Raw genomic sequence first — 27612 nt, forward strand, 5'->3', positions numbered from 1 at the left:
CACCCTGGCACCCCCCGCGATTCTCCCATCCCACCCAAAATGGCATGTCGCGTTTTTCGACAGGCCGCTCGGAGAATCGCCGCTTGCCGTTTCTCACGGCGATTCTCCAGCCCGGTTGGGCCGAGCGGCCTGCCGAACCCGACCGGTTCACGCCGGCGCCAACCACACCTGGTCGCTGCCGCGTGAACAGCGTGCGACCGGTGTTTGTGGGGCCTGTGGGGGGCGGAGGGAGGATCGAGTACCACGGGCATGCTCATGAGATGTCTGGCCCGCGATCGGTGCCCACCGATCGTCGGGCTGGCGTCTCTAAGAGACGCACTCTTTTCCCTCCGCCGCCCCGCAAGATCAAGCCGCCATGTCTTGCGGGGTAGCGGAGGGGAAGACGGCAACCCCGCATGCGCGGGTTGGCGCCGGCCAACCTGCGCATGCGCAGCTGACGTCACTTAGGCGCCGCCGGCCGCGTCATTCCCGGCACGCCGCTTTGACACAAGCGTCAAGGCCCGGTGCCCGAGATTCACGCGCCGCCGCTCCTAGCCCCCCCGGCGGGCAGGAGAATAGGCGGCAAGGAGCAGCCTCCGACGCCGGAGTGAAACACTCCGGGTTTCACTCCGGCGTCGGCTTTTTGTCTCCCTTTGGGAGAATCGCGACCATGGTATACTTGCCTTTATTAGCACAGTGAACCACGCCATCGGGAAGTCGGCCCACCGGAGGCGGAGCATCAAGGAGGCCCCGGAGAATACTGGGTCGGGCCTGCTAATGATATGCAAACGGTGTTTACTGTGCCTGCGTTCTGGGCCGCATTGACCCCACTGTCGGGAATTGCGATTTGGCGTCAAATGGGTGCTCACCACAATTTTAACGTCGGAAACTATTCCCCTCCCAAACGCGTTTCACGATTTTGCCGTCACCCAATGGAGAATCCCACTCATAGAACATAGAACAGTACAGCACAGAACAGGCCCTTCGGCCCTCGATGTTGTGCCGAGCATTGTCCGAAACCAAGATCAAGCTATCCCACTCCCTGTCATTCTGGTGTGCTCCATGTGCCTATCCAATAACCACTTGAAAGTTCCTAAAGTGTCCGACTCCACTATCACAGCAGGCAGTCCATTCCACACCCTAACCACTCTCTGAGTAAAGAACCTACCTCGGACATCCCTCCTATATCTCCCACCCTGAATCTTATAGTTATGCCCCCTTGTAACAGCTACATCCACCTGAGGAAATAGTCTCTGAACGTCCACTCTATCATTCCTTCACTATCGCTGGGTGAAAATCCTGGCATTCTCTCCCTAACAGGTCCCACCAAAAAAATAACTGTCTTTGAAATAAAAAGGTCTTGACGAGAACTATTCAACATCTTCCACTGTTATGTTTTTAACATTTGTCTTTTGGGTACAGTACTTTCACGGATTGCTCTATTGTTGTTCTTTTGTCAGTAATCAAATCTTCGACAGCCTTGGGCATCAGACTGGTTAAAGGTACCTGAGTTAAGCTGCAATGTTTCACATCAGTGTGCACCCGAAGTTACTGTACTTCATTGCCCAATGTTACTGAAGTGAAAGAGAATCTGTTCTTTCCAATATGCGCATCAGGGGGAGGGGGCAGGTTGCTCAGTTGGTGAGGTGGCGAGCATGTGAACCAGACTAATGCCAACAGCATGGGCTTCAATCTAGACAGAGGAGTCCCAGCTGGGACCTGTATTGTGACCTATACATAGTTTGCTTTAACAATAAATAGTTTTCATTATGCTCTCGTACCTGTACACCGCCCTCCCCTCCTTCTCCTGGATAGAGAGCTCAAACAGATGACGTATCTGGAAGAAGTATTAGAGTGTCACCTCTTCCCGTACATTTAGCCTGATCAAATGTATGACCTCCAATTTCCAATTAGACCCAGGCTTTGGTAGCTCCCCCACTGAGACCTATCCTCTCCACTGCACACAGTTGGGTTCTGCAGAAGCACTCCCTCCAAACATCCAGGCCAAAGAGTTTCAGTGCAATGTCAAGGTCAAGGAGATCTGGCACATGTGTGTGCTGGCCATTCCGACATGCCCTGTGGTGGACATAGACAAGAACAGCCGTGGATACCTGAGGCCTGAAAAGGAAATCTCGCGCCTCCAGTAAGAGAGTGTGCAATGCCTAATCAGGCCAGTATCACCGATCTGGAAAATTCAATAGTTTGGTGCGGAAACTCTTTAAGTTGACCAACCTGGTAAAGGAATGATGGCGCTGTTTGATTGGGTGGTGCGAGGGGACAGTGTCTCTCTCAGCATTAATACTGGGCAGCACGTTAGCACACTGGTTAGCACTGTTGCTTCACAGCACCAGGGTCCCAGGTTCGATTCCCAGCTTGGGTCACTGTCTGTGCGGAGTCTGCACGTTCTCCCCGTGCCTGCGTGGCTTTCCTCCGGGTGCTCCGGTTTCCTCCCACAAGTCTCGAAAGACGTGCTTGTTAGGTGAATTGGACATTCTGAATTCTCCCTCAGCGTACCCCAACAGGCGCCCAGAATGTGGCGACTAGGGGGTTTTCACAGTAACTTCATTGCAGTGCTAATGTGAGCCTACTTGTGACAATAATAAAGATTATTATTAAATCCCAGCTTTGTCAAAATGGCAGCAACATCACTGACACCATGTGCGCAGATTGGAGCAAAATGGTGCTTTTCCGAGTGGGAATCCGAGTGGGATAGTGACATTAGCTGTCTCACAAATATGCCCAAATAAGTCCAATCTAAAGTTCCACGGCTAATTGCTCCCAGGGACTGCCTGAGGGCAATTAGAGGGTACTTTCTTTCCATCGACTGGGGAATTTTCTCTGAAACTTGCAAGAAATGACTGGCTTATCCTTTATAATTTTTTCTGCTGTTGCATACTTTAAGTGGGAACCTGAAGTCTGAGTGTTTAACCATGCCATGTGTGTGGGATCAGAGTCACATGCAGGTCGTTTAGCAACTCATAAAATTGTCTCAGTGACCCTGGGTGGCAGCAATCGCCCCCGACTACAGTGGTGACTCACTAAAATACAACCAATTCATATGCAAGTGGCTGCACTCTTCACCAGTCAAGCCTGGTCAATGAAAAGCAGCAGTGAATATCTCGCCCAGATTTTATGTTCCTGTTCCTCACCGTTTCTCGATAGGGGAGCAGGCTAGGAGGGAACGGGATCGACGTACATCAACGTCTCTCTGCGCTAGTAACCTATGTTTCCCCTCAGTTTGACACACAAATTGGATCACAATTTCTACAGCCTTCCGGGGAAAACGTCGAGCGTCAATGCCACCGCGAAGATCAACGATACAATAAACAATGCAGAATGGGCCGCGCCCATCCGGGAACGGCCTCCCAGCCACCAGAGGGCGAAAACATACAACACCGCTTACACAGTGAATGCCCAGAAAAAAGGGGAAAGGCTGAATTTAATTAATTAAGCAGTTAACGTTGTTTAGCCTACATTACATCATTTTCCGTCACCAGCTATTCAGGCACAAAATATGTGGTACTTTCCTGCTCTGGCCCGCAGTACAGGAAATGACAAGTTCTTCTATTCCAGGAAATATTTAACATTTGCTAATTATTCAAAGCTTGTCTTTAATAAAATCAGTTATGGCGCACACTTTGCTGATGTGCTGTCCTGTTAAAACCATGGGAGGTTGAAACCAGGCAACACGTTTGATTGGATGGTACACATTGACTGTTTTTATCTCTTGGTGCCACTTTTGGGAGAGAATGCGGCCTTGAAACCTGGGAAAACAAAACGCAGGGATTGTTTAATCAATACACCATGCAGAGTTCCACCTGCGTTCCATCGCAACTGGACGCTTGAGCTCAATATTCCCACATAACTGAGGTTTATATATATTTTTTAATTGAGGCCAATTGAAAGCTCGATGCCTCTGGCAGATGCCACTAACTTTTGAAACGAGTTGGTGAGAATCAACAAGCTTGGATTTTAAAGCATTTAATCTCCACCCCCCCACCCCCTTACAATTCATGTGGCTATGTATTATAACCCAACATTTAATCTGGGTGTTCAGAGTCAACCACTGGCCTCGCGAGTAAACCAGGCCTGGTGTCCTTTGGTGAAGGACAATTTTTTTAAAATGTTAAGTTTGTACACCAATTCAATACCTTTCATGGTCACCTTAATTGGTGCCAGCCATGAAGTACTCAATATGCCATGGTGGTATTTTGAGGGCAGCACAGTAGCACAGTTCCTTCACAGCGCCAGGGCCCCAGGTTCGATTCCGGCTTGGGCCACTGTCTGTGCGGAGTCCGCACGTTCTCCCCGTGTCTGCGTGGGTTTCCTCCGGGTGCTCCAGTTTCCTCCCACAAGCCCCCGGAAGGCGTGCTTGTTGGGTGAATTGGACATTCTGAATTCTCCCTCTGTGTACCCGAACAGGTGCTGGAATGTGGCGACTCGCCGATTTTCACAGTAACCTAATTGCAGTGTTAATGTAAGCCCACTTGTGACAATAAAGATTATTATTATAAACTAGAGCCGTGAATCCAATATCATAACCATTCGGCTACCATACACAAGCTTGGATGCATAACAAAGTGTCCAGAATTTAGACTGATAATTTCCTTTAAATTGTAAAATATACAAATAGATATCCTGCTCATAGTAGATCAAACAGTGCCCTGTATCTAGTGACAGTGCATTATACCTTGTCACATACACTGCTGCTGGAGCGGCACGGTGGTGGTTGTAAGCACTGCTGCCCCCACACACCCCCTGGAAACAATGCCAGAGTGGAGCAGACATGCTCCACACCGACCCGCCCACAGCCAGAAAGAGCTGCGGGTCAGACTAATGAGGGCCGAGTGGGACCTCCGCCTCTTATTGGGCCAATCCAATAGGCCAACTGCTCCATCAGTCGCGGCAGCGCCAGCAAAGCATCAGTGGCCGCTGCCGGGACTACAGGAGAAGAAGATTAAGGTCCATAGATTCCAGAAGAGGGTAGAACATAAAACATAGAACATAGAACAGTACAGCACAGAACAGGTCCTTCGGCCCTCGATGTTGTGCCGAGCCATGATCACCCTACTCAAACCCACGTATCCACCCTATACCCGTAACCCAACAATCCCCCCCCCCCCCCCTTAACCTTACTTTTTAGGACACTACGGGCAATTTAGCATGGCCAATCCACCTAACCTGCACATCTTTGGACTGTGGGAGGAAACCGGAGCACCCGGAGGAAACCCACGCACACACGGGGAGGACGTGCAGACTCCGCACAGACAGTGACCCAGCCGGGAATCGAACCTGGGACCCTGGAGCTGTGAAGCATTTATGCTAACCACCATGCTACCGTGCTGCCCATCAGGGGTTTTAGGCCAGGAATGTTTGGGAAAGTTAGGGAGGGGGCAAGAGCAGATAGCAAGAAAGACAGGTTCAACCTAAGGGGGGGACGGGAGGAGGGGGCATCAGCAAACGGCAGCCCCCCCCCCCCCCCCCCCCCCCCCCCCCCCCTTCCTTGCTGCCCTTTAAGCATCTGAGTTCAATAAAGTTGGCTTCCTATTCCTGCCTGGCTACACAAGCCAACCACTTAACGGTGCGGGCATCGTATTATCAGGGTCAATTGACGTGATAACAAGTCTAATTGCCCCTTGATTATTCATTTCAATATGGTGGGCGGGCTGACAATTTCGGGCCCCACTTCCCCCATCCCCTCATATTGTAGGAGAGTTCTCAGGAGAGGACATGGAATCTGCAATTAGGGCTGAGGTTGATGCCTTCAGTTCATTTGTACACGTAATAGAGGTTTCCACACGGGTTTAGTGGAGCCGCTCCAAGGAAAGATCCTCGAACTCAGGACTCCTTCAGAGATGGGAGCCTACAATCCCAAATTAGTCTGGCCTACATATGACCCCGATCCCACACCACCTGGTTCATTCTTAATGTCCTCAGGCAACTGGGGATGGACAATAAATCCTGCCATTGTCGTGCACATCCCAGGACAGGTTTTGTTTTTTAACAAGTTTCCTTCGTCGGGGTTTCTTATTACAGATGAGATTCGCCAGAGCCACGAGATCCTTTTATTACTCGTAAAGTACAGTCATGTGCAAGGAATAAATCAGGCCTGCGTTAGTTATCACATTTTCACGGTGCAGTAATTGAACAATTTCGCAATCCTGCGAATCGGGTGGCGTGGGAAAAGTGTTTGTAGCAAAAACAAAATGGCTGCCAGTCAGGGACAGAGTCAAGTCTCACCGTCAAACAGTGACACAGGGTTTTGGGGGGCATTTTGTGCTGTAAAGGTATGTCTCGGTTGGAGCTGTATGTATACGCTCCCAAGCGAAGCACGTTGGGAGACATGGGGCAGCTATTCCTACCCGATGTGGGGGACAGGAATGGAGGCAGGTGGGTGCACCATTTCCCGCCGTGTCAAGCTTACCAATACCATCCCGCCACGGAGCTAATTTTGGGAAGGCCAGATGGAGTGGGGCATAGCCGTCCACCCTCAAGCAGCAGCTGTTTAAGATGATTAAAAAGCCGTTAATTATTAATCAAAGGCCCCTGTGGGAGCTCCTGGCAAGGACAACACGACTGCTGCCAGGAGAAGGTCTCCCATCTCCCACCTTTTCTGAGCGGTTTCCCCATTCCACAATGGTGGACCAGCAGCTGTGGCCATATTTTAGTTCACTTTTGTTTCAAGTGCTGGAGTGCATAAAGAACAAAGAACAGTACAGCACATGAACAGACCCTTCGACCCTCCAAGCCTGTAACGGTCATGATACCAATCTTTGCCAAAACCCTCAGCACTTCCTTGTGCCCTATCCCTCCAAACCCATCCTATCCATGTGTTCCTCAAGATGCCTTTTGAATACCGTTAATGTATTGATGTGACCATCAATTCACTAGAGACACGATTGGAAGTAAACTGTGGTTTTAATAGTCTTACAACTGAGCCTGCCTGCGACCAGAAGAACTGAGAGCAGGCTTACGGCTGCAGCACTTTATACTTCCGGTAGTGGGAGGGGCCATGGGCAGAGCCATGGGCGGAGCCAAGGGTAGAGCCCTGTACAAGCTCCTCATCTCCCCCTATGGGCAGAGCCGCGCAACGGCTCACAGACAGAGCCCACAAGGACACAATACAATGCAATGCAATTCAGTGTGAATTACAATACAGTATGAATTCACCACATTCACCCCCTGTAAAAAATCAAGGCCGGCGAGGGTGACGGGTCTACAGGTTGAGCCGGTCCGGTGGCCGAGTTGTCCTTTGGGATCGGCAGAGCACCGGGGTTGTAGCCTCTTCGGGTGGCTGGGTGGTGATGATCGGTGTGGGTATGAGGGTGGACTCCGGGGGTGTTTCGGCCCGAGCTTCATTCCTGATCGGTGCGACGGGTGACGGGTGGCGCAGGAAACCTATAGGTGCGGGGGCGCCAAGCGTGGGCAGGGAACCTATAGGCGCGGGGGCACAGGGCATGGGGGGTTGGGTGGGGTGTAGTGTGAGGGATACCTCGGCGGTGGTGGTGGTGGTGTATAAATAAAGGCATATCAATAAAGGCGTATTGGTGGTTCGAATGAAGCAGTAGCACTCTCTCCACTAGCAGGTCTGTTTTGTGTGTCCGAACGTGCTTCCGGAGGAGAACCAGGCCCAGTGTCCTCAACCAGGATGGGAGCGAAGCCCCCGTGGTAGTGCCCCTAGAGAAACAAATAGTCGTTCGTGAGGGGTCTGGTTGGTGGCTGTGCATAGGAGGGACGTAATAGCATGGAGCGCGTCGGGGAGGACCTCCTGCCAATGGGAGGTCGGGAGATTCCTGGACCGGAGGGTCAGTAGGACGGTCTTCCAGACCGTCGCATTCTCCCTCTCCCCTGCCCGTTCCCCCTGGGCTTGTAGCTGGTAGTCCTGCTCGAGGCAATGCCCTTGTCAAGCAGGTACTGACGCAGCTCGACTCTCATGAAGGACGAACCCCTGTCGCTGTGTACGTAGCTGGGGAAACCGAACAGGGTGAAGACACTGTGCAGGGCTCTGATGACTGTGTGGGAGGTCATATCGGGGCATGGGATAGCAAAGGGGAAGCGGGAGAATTCGTCGATGACGTTAAGAATGTACACATTTCGATTGGTCGAGGGGAGTGGCCCTTTGAAATCGATGCTCAAGCGTTCAAAGGGCCGGGAAGCCTTTACCAGGTGGGCCTTGTCTGGTCTAAAGAAGTGCGGTTTGCATTCTGCGCAGATCGGGCAATCCCTGGTGATGGCTTTTACCTCCTCGGTGGAGAAGGACAGATTTCGGGCTTTGACGTAGTGGGCGAGCCGGGTGACCCCCGGGTGGCAGAGGTCATTGTGGATAACCTTCAGGCGGTCGACTTGCGCGCTGGCGCACGTGCCGCGGGACAGGGCATTTGGGGACTCGTTGTGCTTCCCCGGTCTATATATGATATCGTAATTATAAGTGGAGAGTTCGATCCTCCACCACAAGATTTTATCATTTTTAATTTTGCCCCTTTGCGAGTTGTCAAACATGAAGGCAACCGATCTCTGGTCGGTGATGAGGGTAAACCTCCTACCTGCGAGGTAGTGCCTCCAGTGCCGTACGGCTTCCACAATGGCTTGAGGTCCCTTTTCGACTGAGGAGTGTCGAAGTTCCGAAGCGGAGAGGGTTCGGGAGAAAAAGGCGACTGGTCTCCCTGCCTGATTCAGAGTGGCGGCGAGAGCGACCTCTGAGGCATCGCTCTCCACCTGAAAGGGGATGGATTCATCCACCGCCAGCATGGCGGCTTTGGCGATGTCCTCCTTGATGCAGTTGAAGGCCTGGCGGGCCTCAGCTGACAGTGGGAAGAGTGTGGCCTTAAATAGTGGGCGGGCTTTGTCCGCATACTGGGGGACCCACTGGGCGTAATACGAGAGGAATCCCAGGCACATCTTGAGGGCCCTGGGACTATGAGGGAGAGGGAGTTGTAAGAGGGGGCGCATACGGTCCGGGTCGAGGCCCAGGACTCCGTTTTCCACGACATAGCCGAGGATGGCTAGTCTGGTAGTGCGGAAAACGCATTTCTCCGTATTGTAAGTGAGATTGAGTTTCTGGGCGGTTTGGAGAAATCGGTGGAGGTTGGTATCGTGGTCCTGCTGGTCATTGTCGCAGATGGTGACATTGTCCAAGTACGGGAACATGACCCGCAGCCCGTACTGGTCCACCATTCGGTCCATGGTTCGTTGGAACACCGAGACCCAATACGTGACGCCAAAGAGGACCCGGAGGAAGTGGAAGAGGCGGTCGTCTGCCTCGAACGCCTTGTAGTGCCGGTCCTCCGGGCGGATTGGGAGCTGGTGGTAAGCAGACTTCAGATCCACCGTGGAGAATATGCGGTACTGGGCGATCTGATTGACCATGTCTGCAATTCTGGGGAGGGGGTACGCATCGAGGTGCATGAACCGGTTAATGGTTTGGCTATAATCAACCATCATCCGGAACTTTTCCCTGGTCTTGACGACCACCATCTGAGCTCTCTAGGGGCTGTTACTGGCCTCTATGACTTCCTCACGTAGGTGCCGCACGTGTCGGGCGGAGGCGGAGTCGGCAGACACACTGCAACATTACGGGGCCTGCGGGCCTGCGAGTTTGGGAGGCGAGTGCTCTGGACTGCGGGGGAGTTAGAACGTTTCGATTTTGCCAATGTATCATGGCCAATTCACCTAACCTGCACATCTTTGGACTGTGGGAGGAAACTGGAGCACCCGGAGGAAACCCACGTAGACAGGGGGAGAAAGTACAAACTCCACACAGACAGTGACCTGAGGTCGGAATCGAACCCGGGCCCTGCTGCTGTGAGGCTGCAGTGCTAACCATTGTGCCACCGTGCCACCCCAAACATAAGGGGTGGGATTCTCCGTCCTGCCAGCCCCCTTTTCTCGCGTGGCATGCCCCCGCTGGGAGTGGGTTCCTCTGTTCCGCCAGCAGGCCAATGCGGTTTCCCATTGTGGCCATCCCGCTCCATCAGGAGGCCCACGGGTGTGGGTACACTGCCGGCGAGCCGGAGGGTCCTGCCGACCGAGAATCCCGCAGTGGGACTTTATCCCATAGCATTGCAGTGCTCACATGCAGTGGTCACATGAAGGGACCTCACAGTGGTTAGCACTGCTGCCTCACAGCTCCAGGGTCCCTGTTCAATTTCAGCCTCGGGTCACTGTCTGTGTGGAGTCTGCACGTTCTCCCCGTGTCTGCGTGGGTTTCCTCCGGGTGCTCCGGTTTCCTCCCACAGTCCAAAAGATGTGCGGGTTAGGTGGATTAGCCGTAATAAACTGTCCCTTAACATCCCGGGAAGTGTAAGTTAGGTTATGGGATTACAGGGATGATGGGGGAGCAGACGTGGGTCAGTGTTCATTCAAAGGGTCAGTGCATATTTGATGGGCCGAATGGCCTCCTTCTGCAATGAGGGGATTCTATGAGCCTATTCTATGATTCCAAGGTGCCTTTGAACTGTGGTTCTAATGAAGCAGACTGAAATTTAACATTCATTTTGTTAATTTTCCCTTCTCTGATGTTTGGGGCTGAGGGATTGTGCGTGACTTGTCAATGTGAGACCATCTACTTAACTGACGTGAGGTCGCGACCAAGTCAATATTTGCCTTCCCTGGAAGCAAAATACATTCTACTATTGTGAACATTTTAGTGGCGCAATATAGCCAACGACCAATTGAAAGTAGAAGGTAGACTGGGGAGACAACGTTCAAGAAAACTGAAGTCAACAAGGGGTGTGGTTGGGAAATCACTGATCTAATCGTGTAGTCCAATCTCACTTTTTCCTTTTTCCATCCACCCCTTCTCTGCTCCTCCATTCCGGTAGGCCGCCAAAGCCCGGGATAACTTTAAATCCAAGTAGACCCGTGCATGGTCAAGGTTTTATTTCCATGGTATGTGGCCGCTGACGGCATTCGTCGCCCGTCCCTAATTGCCCTCGACACCAGCTAAGGTTCAACTACACTGGGAGTCACATGTAGGCCAGACCAGGGAAGGACGGCAGATTTCCTTCCCTAAAGCGATGCCAGTGAACCAGACAGACGATTATAGTGGCATGGCCGCCATTACTGAGACGGGCCTTCAATTCCAGATGTTTTTTGAAAAGTTAATGGAGTTTAAATCCTACCAGTTGCCACGGTGGGATTTGAACCTGTTTCCTCAGAGCAGTGGCCTTGGTCAACTGGAACTGCCAGACCAGTGACACTACCACTACACCACCATCTTCTCGTGCAACATCCATATGAGTACCAAACAGTAAGGGTACTGGGCTACAACAAGGAGCAGGAACATAGGTTGAACTTGTTATTTGAACCTGGCGCTTTCAGAGTCTTCAGGCATCCTTGTGAGGCTGTATCACTTGGATTTTTAAAAAAAATTAAAAATACCACCAGGGGAGGGAGCTGATGAATTGACTTTTAAGTATGTTCACCCATGCAAGAAGGTTACTACCAACACTCCAGAGATACCTGCACGACGCGGGGAATATTCAGACAGGACAACACATTGGGGGTAGGGAGGGGGTGAGGGAGGGCAGAGAGGGGAGGGGAACTGCGAAAATAACTAACCCGCCCTCAATCCATCAAATTGATTTGTTTACCCAGCTCTAAGTGACATTGCTTCCCCTGTGCCTCCCCAGGGCAGTCAAACCCTGGCTCCATCTGCGGGAAGGGAGCAGGTGAACGTGAGCAGTTAGAGATAGAGAGTGGAGGCAGAGTGGTTAAAAAAAAAGGAGGCACGGAAACCGGGGAGTGGGGTGGGGGGGGGGGGGGGGGGGAATAAATCATCCATTTTCGCTCAAGAGTGTGCGGGCTGAAGCGAAATGGAGGCAGCAGACAGATCCACTCTCCCAGAACCTTGAGAAACAGGTGCACACTGCCACATTGAAACTTCCCAGCCCCAGCCGAAGGCCCCAAAAAACCAGTGAGGTCTCGGAGAGGCCACCAGAAAATTCAAAGGAAAATTGCAAAGATCAATGGCCTGGAACTAGACAGACTCAGCAACTCCAGTGTGACTTTGATTCCCTATCATAACTCTGAATTAAAAATTGAAACAATTATCTGCTTGGCTTCCTCCTGATTAGGCCGGGCAAGAACCTCATTAATGCGCAGGCACAGAACCCAGGCCATTCAAGCTTGTGAAATGGAATGTTTCACTGAGAAAGTTCCGCATGAGGGAGCAGCCCACACCAGTTACATTTAACACTGTTTTGGAGTTTTCCAGGCACAGGTTGGAAATACGAAGCGGACTAAAAAAGGGCAGAAATGCTTGTCACTCGTGGACTTTGCCCCATGGTGATCGATGACCGCCTCCAATTTGATTGATAAACAAAGCAAATAAATTTCGTGAAACCACTATCCCCTGCTACTTTTGAGATATTCTTTTTTTTTCCGAACGTGTGAAATAATTAAAGAAAAATAAGTCTGCCCGGGTGAATTTCCACCCCCTCCCCCCGCTATCACCTCCCCATCTCTCTCTCGCTCTCCCTTCCCCGTCCACATTAACATTCCTGACTCCTGCTGTTTTCATTCAGCTGGAGTACACAAGAGGGCACCAACACTCAGACTGATCCAAGATTGTCTAATGCTGTATAAGGTGAGGGTGGGGGGAGGGGGGGAGGGGGTCCCTAAAATCAACTATTGCTGGTGGGCGAGGTGCCAACATCAAATGCCTATTCCGACCCACTCTGCCCGCCTCTCCTCCGACCAGCTGGAGGCCGTCAGGCTACTGTAAAAAAAGCTGTCTTCCAAGTCCACCCAAATTGGGGTCATTGAGTTCAAATGCTGGTCGAGGCTGGAATTTGAACGCGGAGCTTCAGACTGGAGATGCAGCAGGAGAGGTTTATCCAAAAGACAATCTTACTGAATTTTGTGACCTGCAGAGTGTCAGTACATTTTATGGAAAATCCATACCGACTATGGGGTAGGCCTTTGGTCTCGGACGCTGAGGGAAAACAGGCAGTGTCGTGTTGGGGGCCCATTATACACCCCACTCACTATCCAATCCCATGGGTTTCAATAGAACTGGATTTCAGTCAGCGACCTTTGCAGGTAACTCATGCAATCCAGCTAATTTTATAATACTGCCCAAGATCAGTGTCTCACCCCAAATCTCTCCTTCAGTTAAATCTTGGTGGTGTAGACTTGTACGAGCACCACACATTTCCGCAATCTCGCCCAAATGGCACTACCTCAGGTGCGGGTCCACTGAGGTGAACGGTTGCCACTTCACGACCGCAGACCAAGGGTGACGTCGACAAGATGGAGGAGAGGGTGGCAAGGCAGGGCAGGATACCTGCTGTCTAAAAGGTCAACCAGAAAACAATTGTTGGGAGTTGTGGTGATGTGTGGCAGCTAGGCCCTGGTAGAGGAGAGTGGGGGGGGGGGGGGGGGGGGGGGGGGGGGTGTGCATGGAGAATGGGAAGTTATAGTTGGATTTTGACTGTTAGTGATGGGGGGCGATTAGGGGAGTGAGTGGGTGGTGGGTAATCAGTGTGGTTTGACACTCGGATACATCAGGTAATCTATGGTCCGTGCTTAATTACCGAAATTCAGCTGTGGAGTTTCAGCACCATTGGGGTATCAGTCAGAATCACCACCCTCCCCCCACCTCCCAAGCCCACGAAGTAGTGGCCCCATGCTGGGACTATAGCCCAGCAAGCATCAGTGCCTTAAGAGGGGTTCAATACCTGAAGGGAAATTTCTGTATTTCAAAGTTATATGAGCCAAACTAGAACTTAATTTTCTGATAATATAAAAACATAGCTCAAGTCCTGATTGAAAATTATGCACAATCTGGAGCAGGACTCCTGGTAACCTTTCCTTTTATATGACAGAGGTTCAATAACTCTCTCAAGCCGAGGCGGGTAAGTGCACCATTGAACATGGTACTGAATCGCACAGATCAAGAAACTTGTGTATTCAATCCTTACTTTGCAACGGGCGTTAATGGGGTTGCTACATAGAACATAGAACATAGAACAGTACAGCACAGAACAGGCCCTTCGGCCCTCGATGTTGTGCCGAGCAATGATCACCCTACTCAAACCCACGTATCCACCCTATACCCGTAACCCAAACAACCCCCCTTAACCTTACTTTTTAGGACACTACGGGCAATTTAGCATGGCCAATCCACCTAACCCGCACACCTTTGGACTGTGGGAGAAAACCGGAGCACCCGGAGGAAACACACGGGGAGGACGTGCAGATTCCGCACAGACAGTGACCCAGCCGGGAACCGAACCTGGGACCCTGGAGCTGTCCACTGAGGTAAGGAAGGGCTCATGGGTCAGTCTATTGTTAACACAGGGAGACGAGTAGGCCATTCAGCCCCTCGAGCCTGCTTTGCCGATTTTTTTTCGAACATGGCTGATTTATAGAATAGAATAGAACAGTACAGCACAGAACAGGCCCTTCGGCCCTCGATGTTGTGCCGAGCAATGATCACCCTACTTAAACCCACGTAACCCGTATACCCGTAACCCAACAATCCCCCATTAACCTTACACTACGGGCAATTTAGCATGGCCAATCCACCTAACCCGCACATCTTTTGGACTGTGGGAGGAAACCGGAGCACCCGGAGGAAACCCACGCACACACAGGGAGGACGTGCAGACTCCACACAGACAGTGACCCAGCCGGGAATCGAACCTGGGACCCTGGAGCTGTGAAGCATTGATGCTAACCACCATGCTACCGTGAAGTATCTCATCTTCGCTCATCTTCCTTGGCTCCTTATCCCTCGACGTCCTGAACAAAAATATCCTCTCGGAAGAGAAAATTCTCAGATTTCTACTCGAAGAAGCGCTTCCTGAATTCTCTCCTGATCAGTCTAGCTCTACTTTAAAAGGTTCCCCTCAGACTTGGATTTCCCCATCACTGGAAATGGCATCTCCATATCGACTTCAACGTTATAAAAAAAAATCACTGAATGGTTATTTGGCGTGTTGTGCCTGTTCCGGTTCTTTGGGAGAACCAGCCAATTGGTCATGTTTCTATGTTCATTCCGGATGGCGCGGCATGGTGGCACAGTGGTTGGCACTGCTGTCTCACAGTGACAGGGACCCGGGTTCAATTCCGGCCTTGGGGGACTGCTTGTGTGGAGTTTGCACATTCTTTCCGTGTCTGCGTGAGTTTCCTCCGGGTGTTCCGGTTTCCTCCCACAGTCCAAAAATGTGCAGTTTAGGTGGCTAAATTGCCCCTTAGTGTCCAAAAGGTTAGGTGGGGTTACGGGGATAGGGTTGGGCCGACCCTAGGTAGGGTACCTTTCAGAGGGTCGATGGGCTGAATGGCCTCCTTTGGCCCTATAGAGAATCTATGATTTTATACCCCTGTGTATTATGCCCTTTGAGTACTTAGCAAACGCCTTGTGAAAGTTATTATTGAACCTGCTTTCGCCAACCTGTCAGATTCTGCGTCATTTGGTAGTTGATCCTTCTGTCACGTTAGTCACTCTATCAAAACCATTCCTAATTTTGAACAGCTCCGACGAATCTCCCCTTAACCTTCTCTACTCCAAGGAGAACAAATCCAGCTTCTCTGGCCTGCCGAGGTATCTGATGGCTTTCATCACGGGTCCTGTGCCCCAGCCTGGCCAACGTCTGGGTGACATTCATTCCGGACGCCAGCGGGAAGCGCAGGGATGGTGTTGTTACGTAGAAAGATTCATCGCAGTTCAGGAGACAACTGGGGGGGGTGGGGGGGTTTGGAGGCTGTGTGGATGGAGAAAGGTATAAAAATCAACCTGTTCCTGTGTCCTAGTCTCTGAGGCTGCTGCAGGTGCTAAATGAAGCATAGGCCCCTGTTGGTACCTCACTGAGTTAAGTGTGCTCAGGAATATAAGACCAGGATACCCAGGTCCTGCCGACAGCGCACGCCTGCCAGTGGGTTTCCTGGGAATGTGGGGTGGTTTCAATGGGAAATGCTACTGACAAACGGCGGGAGTGCAGAAACCCGCCACCAACGAACGGCGTGCCGCCAAATTCTCCATCCTAGCTAGCGGCGGCAGCGGGGCGGACACAGCAGGCAAAACCCCACCTCAGATATAACCGCACAGATTGGCTACAATCTGGACTGTCTGGCCTTCCTCCCCATTCTAGCAAATCTCCTCTAAGCCCTTCCGCAAGCCATGCCATCCTTCCTAAAGTTGTGGTGCCCAGAATTGGATACAATATTGCAGCTGGGGCCTCGCCAGTGATTTCTCAAGGCCTCACCAAACTTCCTTGCTCGTCCAACCTCATCGCACCCATTTTACATTTTAAACAATCAGATTAGCCCTCAACCTTCGAAACTCAAAGTAATACAAGCCAAGCGGAGGCAACCTGTCCTCATAATTTAACCCCCGACGGGGCGCCCTCTTCCCACAGTACAAACCTCCTGATGACACAGGCGTGGCAGGAAATGTCTTCGCAGGGAAGGTCAGCAGTTAAAACCGGCCCTGATACCGACCCAGAGTCACAGGTTGGAAAATCTGAAATCAGGGAACTGGTGCCTCAATCGCTTAATACCAATGAGTGCTTAAGTGTTTTTTTTTCTCTCTCTCTCTCTCACTCTAGACGCTATTGAAACCACCTTTGTACCACAACAGCTCTTTGATCAAAGATCCTTTGAAGCATTTCATAAGGTAGAGGAAATGTTACAATATAAAGATGTGTGTGCCACTGGCATTAAATATGACAGGCCACTGAATACCACAGCGCTGATTTATCAGGTTCTCTTTGTGGTGGTATAATACCTGAGTAAACACACTCGAGGCCCTTCAGCTCTCACAGTCTTTAATGGCCGAACTTTGCCCCCGACAATCTGAAAACCGTATGCAGCCTCAAATTGCAAAACGTTGAAAAGTGCAGCAGGCAATTACAAAAAAAAAAAAAATGCCTCGAGCAAAAAGGGAAAAGACTGATAAACAAATCTTTGCCCGCACAAGGGCTCTCAATTTTGGCAAAAGCGAAGGTTGTGAAAATTTTGCAGGGTTGAGCTGATGATCTACACGCTTCCCAGCTCAGAAATGGGGTTCCGGAGTTTTGCTCAGAGTATTGACAGGTCAAGGGGCCATTTACAGCTTGAGACCTGCCTGAAGCTTTTCTCTCTCCACATCCAAAAGCGCGAGCCCCTCCTCTGGGGCAAGTTGGGGTCCTGGCCGGACGTCAGCATGAATTGGCACATCGGCCACAATTTTCCAATGGTGTGGACTGGGGAAAGTTACCCTCTTTGTTTTGTTTTTCGAACTTCCTTTATCGAAGGTGCCGGAGTACCACAGCTGCTGGAAGCTCTCCCAGGTATCCATTATTCCTCCCAAGAACACGTGGGTCTTAAAACTATTTCACCTCTTCAATCATCCTGAACTGGTTCTGCACACTCACCATTTCCAGAAGTCAGTCAGTGGATAGTGAACATGGAATTTAGAAGGATGAGGGGGGATCTTATAGAAACATTTAAAATTATGAAGGGAATAGATAGGATAGATGCGGGCAGGTTGTTTCCACTGGCGGATGACAGCAGAACTAGGGGACATAGCCTGAAAATAAGGGGAAGTAGATTTAGGACTGAGTTTAGGAGGAACTTCTTCACCCAAAGGGTTGTGAATCTATGGAATTCCTTGCCCAGTGAAGCAGTTGAGGCTCCTTCATTACATGTTTTTAAGGTAAAGATAGATAGTTTTTTGAAGAATAAAGGGATTAAGGGTTATGGTGTTCGGGCCGGAAAGTGGAGCTGAGTCCACAAAAGATCAGCCATGATCTAATTGAATGTCGGAGCAGGCTCGATGGGCCAGATGGCCTACTCCTGCTCCTAGTTCTTATGTTCTTATGTTCTTATAAGTGATATCCATTCCTGATTAACTCTACTCCAACTGTAGTCTCCCAAGTATTTTTTTAATATAAATTTAGAGTACCCTGTGGTGAATGTGATTCACACTATATATAGTTGCCAATATCACTCCATGTATACATGTTCGTTATCTACCCGTTGTAAGATCAATGCTGTATATATTTGCCAATATAACTCCGTGTATATATGTTCACTATCCACCATTCTAAGTGCAGTTGCACTATCCGACCACCAGGGGGAGTCGCTCTGGGAGTACGCGACAGTTTGTACTGGGCTCCTCCCTTGGCTCCGCCCAGGACTCCTCCCCCTGGGTCCGATGTATAAAGGTCAGTGCCTTAGAGCCAGCCTGGAGTCATCTGGAGTTCAACAACGAATAGGCTGGCTCTGTTGTAAGTGTATTAAAGCCTCTGTTCAGATCCAACTACACGTGTTCGCTGAATTGATGGTTCCATCATACCCAATTAATTTTTTCCAATTAAGGGCAATTTAGCGTGGCCAATCCACCTACCCTGCACATTTTTTTGGGTTGTGGGGGCGAAACCCATGCAAACACGGGGAGAATGTGCAAACTCCACCCAGACAGTGACCCAGAGCCGGGATCGAACATGGGACCTCGGCGCCGTGATGCAGCAGGGCTAACCCACTGCGCCACCGTGTTGCCCTATAGTCTCCCAAGTATTTGGATCAGCAACTCAACATTGACCAAGAAACAAGGCTGGGGCCTTCTAACATAGATGGTAGGGCAGGTGTGTCATTTCTGTGGCCTCCTGTGGCTTGTAACCAGCCCTTGGAACAAAGGTTCTTTCTGCACTTGTTGCTTTATGGGTTGTCCGCTTTGAAATGGAAATTTGAAATCCGATCTGCAGGTTGTAAAATGCTGGTGTTGTCTCAAACGTGGGCAAGCACAACACCAGAATGCCGTGATGTGTTAGCGTCAGCCTCTGGAGATCTCGGCACTCCTCTGATTCCGGCCCCTTGAACATCTGGGCCGGAATTCTCCGGCTGTTGGGAATCTCTCTCCCTGCTGTCAGCAGAACCCCGCCCACGGGTTTCCGGGCGGCGTGGGGTGGCTTCAACGGGAAATCCCATTGACAAGCGGTGGGAAGAGAGAATCCCGCCGTCAGCGAACGGCGCGCCGCCCAGAAACACAGGGGCTGGGGGACCGGAGGATCCCACTCCCTGATGTTAATCACTCCACCATTGGTGGTCGTGCCTACAGCTAGGCCCGACTACATCTCTCCGCCTCTCTACCTCGCATTCCTTCTTTAATACATTCCTTTAAACCCAGCCCTTTGACAAACTTGTGTTCCTCTCACCTCAGAGTGGCCGGTGAACAACGCAAAATGTCGTAGACATTGGCGGGAGCAGCAGAATATCCCACGGGGGGCTAATGGTGAGCTCCCTCCGCCACTAGGTAACATGCCACGTGGGTAGGCGGGGGGGGGGGGGGGGGGGGGGGGGGGAGGGAGGGGGTGCTCAGTCTCAAATTTAATTTTCTAATGTTCCTGTGGAACACTTTGAGACATTTCACTACGTTAACGGCGCAATATAAATGTAAGTTGGTCTCGTCATGCATGCAAATTAATGGTGACATGGATTTAAACTTGGCAGGTGGCCCTCAAATCTCCATGTTAGCCACAACTATTTCATTTAAGACCTTTTCATAGCTCCTTCTTGTATTTACTACACTGTTTGATTCCATATTAATCAGTCAGAATGATATTAAAAATGTACTGAACGCCCCCTGATATGCTCCAGGGATGAGGTATTATGGAGGTATTATGTTAGGTTTGTCAGCAGGGAGGAATAATTGGAGTGTTCAGAAAACGGTGGTGGGGGGGGGGGGAGAAGAGGGGTTGAAGGAGTAGCTGAGGAGCGCAAAGGCACTGTCATCAAGAACAACGCTTTCCCCCAGCAACGTAACGCAGTAAATGCTGTGAGGTGTTTCAAGAACGCGAGATGGTTAGTCAGAGAGCTGGGCAAACTGATGAAAACAGCCTAAGGGGTAGAGTCGAGGCTTTTACTAACAGGGGGAGAAGCTCCGATGTGAAGAGGTTTAGGGAGGTTTTCTCTAAACTTGTTCATGGGATGTGGGCTCGGCCCAGTGTTCATTGTCCAGTCCTGGTTGCCCTCGAGAAGGTGCTGGTGGTGGCCTTCTTGAACGGCTGCAGTCCCCGGGGTGTAGGTACACTCACTGTGTTTGTGTGACTTTCTGGGAGCAGTTTGAGACAATCGGATGGCTTGCAGTTAAAAATTCATTGCTGCGGACCTGGAGTTACGCGTAGGACAGACCAGGTGTAAAGTTGCAGGCGAGCCAACACACGGACTGTATTGTACCTGCTATGTTACAACCCCCACTCCTCGAAGGCTCTCCCATGCCCTGCCCACACTCGGGGCGGGGTATTTATGTCCCATGAGGCCCTTGGCTTCAGTATGTAGCTCCGCCCTTTCATCTCGGGGGAACCATACTCAGGTGTGGCCACAGCGACTCTGATGTTGCAGACCCCATGGCCAACGATCAGGTTTCAACACCAGGTAAAGAAGGATGTTAGTGAACCAGATGGGTTCTTATGACAATCTGGGATCTCCATAACCACCATTAATATTTCAGACTTCTTAACTGAGTTAATTTAAATTCCTCCAGATATCAAGGCAGGATTGAAACCCAATGTCTCCAGAGCATTAGTCCGGGCGTCTGGATTGCTATTCCAGTAACATTTTCATAATGCTCACTCTCTCCCCTCCATCTCGCCCCATAGAGAGCAACATGAGTGGGGCAGAGAGCAGGAGGAACATGCGTGTGACTATCAGGCGAGAGCGGGATTGGGCCTTCCCCCCACAGTCGAATATGATTCTTAAAGCTCTCGGCTTGTCAGTAACAGACATCAGAAAATAACCCTCAGTACCCAGGTTGTGTGCGGAGTGTGTCACGAGGAGCAGAAGCCAGACAAAAGGCCCATTAAGCCCACTTCTTAATAATAATCTTTATTAGTGTCACAAGTAGGCTTACATTAACACTGCAATGAAGTTGCTGTGAAAATCCCCTAGTCGCCACATTCTGGCACTTGTGGGTACATTGAGGGAGAATTCAGAATGTCCAATTCACCTAACAGCACTCCTTTCTGGACATGTGTGAGGAAACCGGAGCATCCGGAGGAAAGCCACGTAGACACGGGGAGAACGTGCAGACTCCGCACAGACAGTGACCCAAGCTGGGAATCGAACCTGGGATCCAGGCGCTGTGAAGCAACAGTGCTAACCACTGTGCTACCGTCTCCACAAAGTGTAACTGCCCCATCGCAAGCTCAATCCCTAACCTCCTGAGGGATTGTGAGGTCAATTTCTCCCAGGCACCAACATCAATCTGGCAAAACCTCTGAACAAGCACAGTGTGGGGGGGCTATCAGAACGAATGGCGGGGAAATGCAAAGTTAAAAGAAGCTGTTCACTACACGTCTTAATTTGATTTTTGCAAAGCCACCTCTTCCATCAGACAGTGATGCATGGAGAAGCTTGTTATCCACTGTGGCAACTGATTAGAGTATGGGAATATGAAAGGGAGACTTGCATTTATATAGCATCTTTTCTTACCTCAGGACATCCCATTGTGGTTTAAAGCCAATGAGCTGCTTTTCAAGGGCAATGCAGGAAATACAGTAATCAAAGGAGCCAATTGCTAATAGCAATTAAATAAATGAACTGATCATCTGCTTAAGCTGTCACCAAAGTAAACAAGAGTTTAGGTAGTTCATTAAATTAAATAAAAGAAGCTGAGAGTATAGGCTATTCGAACCAGGTTTACCAGTGAACCATCTCATTGAGAAGCGAAGGTCGGAGGAAAGTAGTCAGAACTAGTTTTATAAGCAGATGGACAGGGCCATCTAGTGGTGACATGGTTTGAGAAGGACAGCCAGTGGAGGACATCGGATACTGCAGTGGAAGCTATTTAAAACGCAGTTACTCCCTGCCTCAGGAAACCGATGGGAGAGCGCGCCAGGAATTTGAGGGGGAGGGTGGGAGATGTAGTGTTGCCTGGTCTAACACCGTGACATTCGTTCTGACACTAAGATCCTCCCGCCAGGGACCCGGGATCGATTTCCGGCTTGGGTCACTGTCTGTGCAGAGTCTGCACGTTCTCCCCGTGTCTGCGTGGGTTTCCTCTGGGTGCTCCGGTTTCTTCCCACATGTCCCGAAAGACGTGTTTGTTAGGTGAATTGGACATTCTGAATTTTCCCTCAGTGTATACGAACAGGCGTCGGAAGATGGCGACTAGGGGCTTTTCACAGTAACTTCATTGCAGTGTTAATGCAAGCCTATTTGTGACATTAATAAAAGATTGATGGTTTACAGGGCAGTCGTCCTCTCGACTCTTCTCTACAACTCAGAAACTTGGACTATGTACACCTCAGGGCCCTGGAGAGGTACGAGCAACGCTATCTGAGACGGATTCTCCAGATCAGCTGGGAGGACAGGTGTACAAACATCAACATCCCTGAAGGAGCCAAGAGCATCAATCATGGTCATAATCATCCAAAACCAACTCCGCTGGGCCAGTCATGTGCTTAGAATGTCAGAGTCCCGACTGCCGAGGCAAATCTTCTTCACCCAGCTCAAGGAAGGTTCCTGAACAAGAGCAGGACAAAGGAAGTGCTTCGAAGACACCCTGACAGCCGACTTCAAGCAATGCAACACAGACGGCAATGCCTCATTGCTCAGAAGAGACCTACTGGAAGAACATCCTGATTAAAGGAACACTATTCTTCGAGGACGGTAAGAGGAGGCCCAGAAAAGGAGCCTGGGAAAGGAATAACGGCAATCGAGAGTCCAAGGGCCGATGCCACCTCCTGGAAACACCTGCCAAGTGTGTGGTCTAAGGTGCGGCTCTGGGATCAGATGCATCAACCATGCAAGGACCCACAGAACCCAGTAACACGGAGTTTCTTAGGTGGACAGTCATACTCGTTAGCGAGTGATCACCAATGAAGAAGTTAGCAAACTATCTACCATTTTGTGCTTGTTTCTGATTATATGGGTGTTAATTGCAATACATCCAGATAGCGCCCTTTCTGGTATCAATATTATACATTTTGATCTGATATAAAATATGCCGTGTTGTGTGGTGGTATAACTAGGAGGTTTACGGTACCTATCTGCCATTGGTGCAGAGCACTCGCTGCCCATTGGCTCAGGACAGTCATGTGCCTCTCTGCTGATTGGTTGAGGCTAGTCATGTGACTGCTCACCCATTGGCCGAGAGGCAAGTAGACCCGCCTACGAGGCGGGGTATAAGAACCCGTAGGACCCGGCAGTCGGCCTTTCTCTGTAAGTCGACTGTCGGGCACACAACTAGTTGATTAAAGCCTGATATATGAAACTTTTTCACAACTCGAGTCCAATTGATGGTATAACATGTTGTTAATTATTCCTTCTCGCTGAATCTAAAACCAGACTCTCACATGTTTCCTTCACCTCTGTCAGTCATTGGTTTGTAAATTTTATTCTTTTGTTCCGAGAATAATATGTTAGCATTCAAATCCTTTTTAAAAACTGCATTTCCATTCAGGGAATTCTACTTGTTTCTTTTTCTGTTTCATTGAAGTTGCTGTGATCAGTACTTGAATGATTTTTTTCTTGCTCCTAGCTTACAGACATATCGTCCATTTTATGCATCTTCTCCTGCCTACACCTTCGCTTTGTTGAAACCAGAACTTGTTTTTATTCTGTACCCAGAACCTCAAAACATTGGCATGCACGATTTGCTTCAGTCTTCCCTTCCTCCAACTATCTTTAGCCTGCAAAACGAATACTGGAGATTACTTTATTCCAACATCGTCACCTCAGCAGAAACCCCTGTTATATTACCATTCGTGGTAATATGTTATGTTCTTTGTCTTTTGTTCCAGAATGATCCAATATGTTGTTGATAAAAAATTCACCAATCCAAAAATTGAAACAAAACTAATTTATTGTAACACTATTAATTAAATGTGGTTCGCACACTCTACTGAGCTACAGATAATAATTAAGTAATATTGAATCTGTCTCGCAGTACTCAATAATCTAAATAGTCACTAACTACACTATGATCTAACCTCTGTCTACTCTAATCTTCTTCTGATGCTTTCACCATGCTTTCTCCTTATGCTACTCCCAGAATTCCCTCAGGGTCTGACTTAAATAGAGAGATGTGGGGCAGCACGGTGGCCTAGTGGTTAGCACAACCGCCTCACGGCACTGAGGTCCCAGGTTTGATCCCGGCTCTGGGTCACTGTCCGTGTGGAGTTTGCACATTCTCCCCGTGTCTGCGTGGGTTTCGCCCCCACAACCCAAAAAAATGTGCAGAGTAGGTGGATTGGCCACGCTAAATTGCCCCTTAATTAGAAAAAATAATTGGGTAATCTAAATTTATTTTTAAAAAATAGAGAGATGTGGTAGCGCCCTCTAGTGTTTGATTTACACAGAGAAATAATTAAACCTTCACTAACCTGACTATATACATATCATTAAAACCCCCAGGTCAGATTTTTGTTTTGGGGTCAGCGGAGTATCCTGTCCCCAACATGATTTCTGTAGAGATGGCCAATCAGTGGCCAGGGAGTGTGCCCCCATCCCTCCCCACATCCAGTGAAGGGGAGTGGACGGACTCCTGAGGTTTGAGGGCCAATAGGAAGCCTCCAGCATTGGCTCACTGGCAGCTCCACTGTCTGAGGTGGGAACTACCCAGGTAGGTAAGAGAGAAAGAGAGAGAGTGGGTCTCTCGCAATCGAGGCAGCCACTGAAGAGAAGGTAACAATATTTCACTTAAGAAAGGCCACTGGGGCCAGGCCCGTCATTCCAATTGGGCAACGCCTTCATTGGACAGTTAGTCGCCACAGCTGTGGCCTGATGGCCATTGCAGGGGAGCGGGGGGGTGGGGGGTTGTTTGTCCTAGTGACGTCCACCCCAAATCACCGCACCCCCGGCCCCCCTGGTCTGTCACTCCCAGGTTCCCTCCGGATGTCCCCTGGCAGTGTTTCAGTTCCAGTGGGGAAACTGAGTGGGAAATTCCAGTCGGTTTCTGCTGAGTGGTCTTAATAAACACTCAAATTCCGTAATATGTTACACGCTACACGTGGGATATTATCCATCATCTTCCACGCCCCTACCCTGGGCATGCCAGCAATCCCGCATAGTGGCTCTCTCAGACGCCAATTGACAGGAATCCAGTCCTGCCTCGCAAGAAAATACTAAATTCTGATCCCCAGAATTGGGGCTTGCTTCAACATTACGGGAGCGCAGAAGGATTAGCAAGGTGGAGAATGTGGTGTCCGACCAGAGCGATTTGATCGAGGCCTTGGAGGTGGAGGTGGGGATCCTGGGATGATCTATGCAAGTCGTTGAGAGTGAACGTGGAGGAGCAGAAAATGGATCCAGGCAGCAGAACCTGCGAATTGTGGGGCTGCCAGAGGGCATGGGAGGAACGAGCGCCACAAAATATGTGTCGAGGGTGCTGGCCGGATTGGTGGAGAAGGGGGTGGTGGACAAGGCCCCAGGAGTGGACAAGGCCGCAGAGGTGTTTAAGACAGAGGCTGAGAGCGGGGCAGCCGCCACGGATGGTGATTGTATGCTCGCACAAATTTGTTGAGAAGGAGAAGATTCTACAATGGGCCAGGGAGAAGCAGGATTGTGAATAGGAAGGGAATCGTGTCCGAATATATCAAGATATCGGAGCTGGTGAAGAGGCGTGCAGGATTCAACAGGGCCAAGGCGGCATTGTACCCAATGAAGATTAGTTTTTTACGCACCTGAGTAGTTTGAAGGTGGAGGTGATCTTTTTACAGGAGACCCACCTCCGGGTGAAGGACCAGGTTAGGTTGAGGAAGGGATGGGTGGGACAAATATTTCACTTGGGGCTTGACTCAAAGTCGCGGGGGTTGGCCATTTTGTTCAACAAAATAACGGGGTGTGTGGGGGCTGAGGAAATGCGGACTGGGGGGGGGGGTAGATAAATGATACTGAGTGGGGTGCTGGAGAGGACGCCGGTGATGCTAGTCAATGTATATGTGCTGAATTGGGATATTGTGGATTTTATGAAAGGGTTTACTGGGAGCAATCCCAGACCTAGATACGCCCCAATTGATTATGTGCGGAGATTTTAACTGCTTGATGGAACCGAGGGTCAAGCCCCAAGTCAATGGGAAGAGTGAGGGTGTGAAGGAGTTGGGAGGGTATATGTAGAGCATATGGGAATGGTTGACCATGGAGATTTAAAGGGGGGGGGGGCGGGTTAGTATTCCTTCATCTCACAGTGCATAAGGTGTCCTCGAGAATTGATTTCTTTGTGGTGAGCCGAGTGCTGTTGTTAGGGGTAGTGGGGGCAGAGGATGCGGGGATTGTGATATGTGATCATGCTCCACATTGGCTGGAGGTGAGGCTCAATGCGGGACAGGTGCAGAGGCCAAGGTGGAGGCTAGATTCAGGTCTGTTGGCTGATAAGGGGTTTTGTGAAAAGGTGAGGTCGGGGATTGAGGATTATGTGGAGATTAACCTGAACGTGCAAGTGTTGGCGGCCACATTCTGGGAGGCTTTGAAGGCGGTGTGGTCGGAGGTGGGATTATCCCATTCGAGGTGCACAGGGACAGGAGGAGGAGGGAAGAGCATGGACGGTTGTTGGATGAGATAGTTTAGGTGGACAGGAGATAAGTGGGGGACCCCACTAAAGAGTTGTTGGCAGTTGGCACTGCGTCTGCTTTGTGTAGCCTGGTGACAATGGGAGGAGTTCACAGAATTTTGGGCTACATAGGAGAACGGGACAGGGGTGTCTGCTGTCGGCGTTGTTCACGCTGGCGATTGAGCCTTTGGCGATGGCCCTTAGGGGGGTCTGCGGAGTGGCAGGAGATCGTAAGGGAGAGCAGGGAGCACCGGGCGTCACTGTCCCTGGACTCGACCTGCGGTCGTTTGTGTCGGACCCGTTGCAGAGTATGGGTAAGAACGTTAGAGAGGTTTGGAGCCTTCTCTTGGTATAAACCGAATGCCGGGGAGAGCAAAATGTTTCCGGTGAATGCGGCGGAGTGGGGGGGCCAACTTGAGGATGTTGCTATGTAAGGTTGCTAGGGAAAGGTTCAGGTACTTGGGGATTCAGGTGACGAGGGAATGGGCTATGATGCACAGGTGGATTTTGACAACATTGATGGAGAAGATGTATGACATTCTTGTGGTGCCATCAATTTACATCACAGCTACAAAAAAAGACACGCCATTTTCTTGGACCGACCATTCATCCAATCAGAGCAGGGGCAATAATCATTGCGTCGAAATTTGCCCGGCTGTGATTCTGGGTGCGCATTGATGCCCTCTAGCTCTGGCCCTGCAGCCTTACATTCGTCCATATTAAAACCCACTTGTTACTCCTTAGTTTCTTTACGTAATTGGTCTAAATCCATCTGAACTTTTTATTAAATACGTCATTAGATACATAGCCAAGCATCATCAGTACATGATATGAGGAAGCCCTGTTAATAATAATCCAAAAATCTTTATTAGTGTCACAAGTAGGCTTACATTAACACTGCAATGAAGTTACTGTGAAAATCCCCTAGTCGCCACACTCCAGCGCCTGTTCAGGTACACAGAGGGAGAATTCAGAATGTCCAATTCACCTAACAACACGTCTTTCAGGACTTGTGGGAGGAAACCGGAGCGCCCGGAGGAAACCCACACAGACACGGGGAGAATGTGCAGACTCCGCACAGACAGTGACCTAAGCCGGAATCGAACCCGGGTCCCTGGTGCTGTGAAGCAACATTGCTAACCACTTTGCCACCATGCCGC

General features: G+C 50.2%; 1 long non-coding RNA gene across 1 annotated transcript in view; it reads right to left on the reverse strand.

The window, feature by feature from the left end:
- Nucleotides 1–3426: 3426 nt before the first annotated feature.
- LOC119974990 overlaps nt 3427–27612 on the reverse strand; it is a 93349-nt gene continuing 69163 nt past the window's right edge. The window contains exon 3 of the long non-coding RNA XR_005462629.1: nt 3427–3743. This is a non-coding gene — a long non-coding RNA (uncharacterized LOC119974990). The remainder of the gene's footprint in view (nt 3744–27612) is intronic.

The sequence above is a fragment of the Scyliorhinus canicula genome, chromosome 12 (assembly GCF_902713615.1).
Source record: "Scyliorhinus canicula chromosome 12, sScyCan1.1, whole genome shotgun sequence".
Lineage (NCBI taxonomy): Eukaryota > Metazoa > Chordata > Chondrichthyes > Carcharhiniformes > Scyliorhinidae > Scyliorhinus > Scyliorhinus canicula.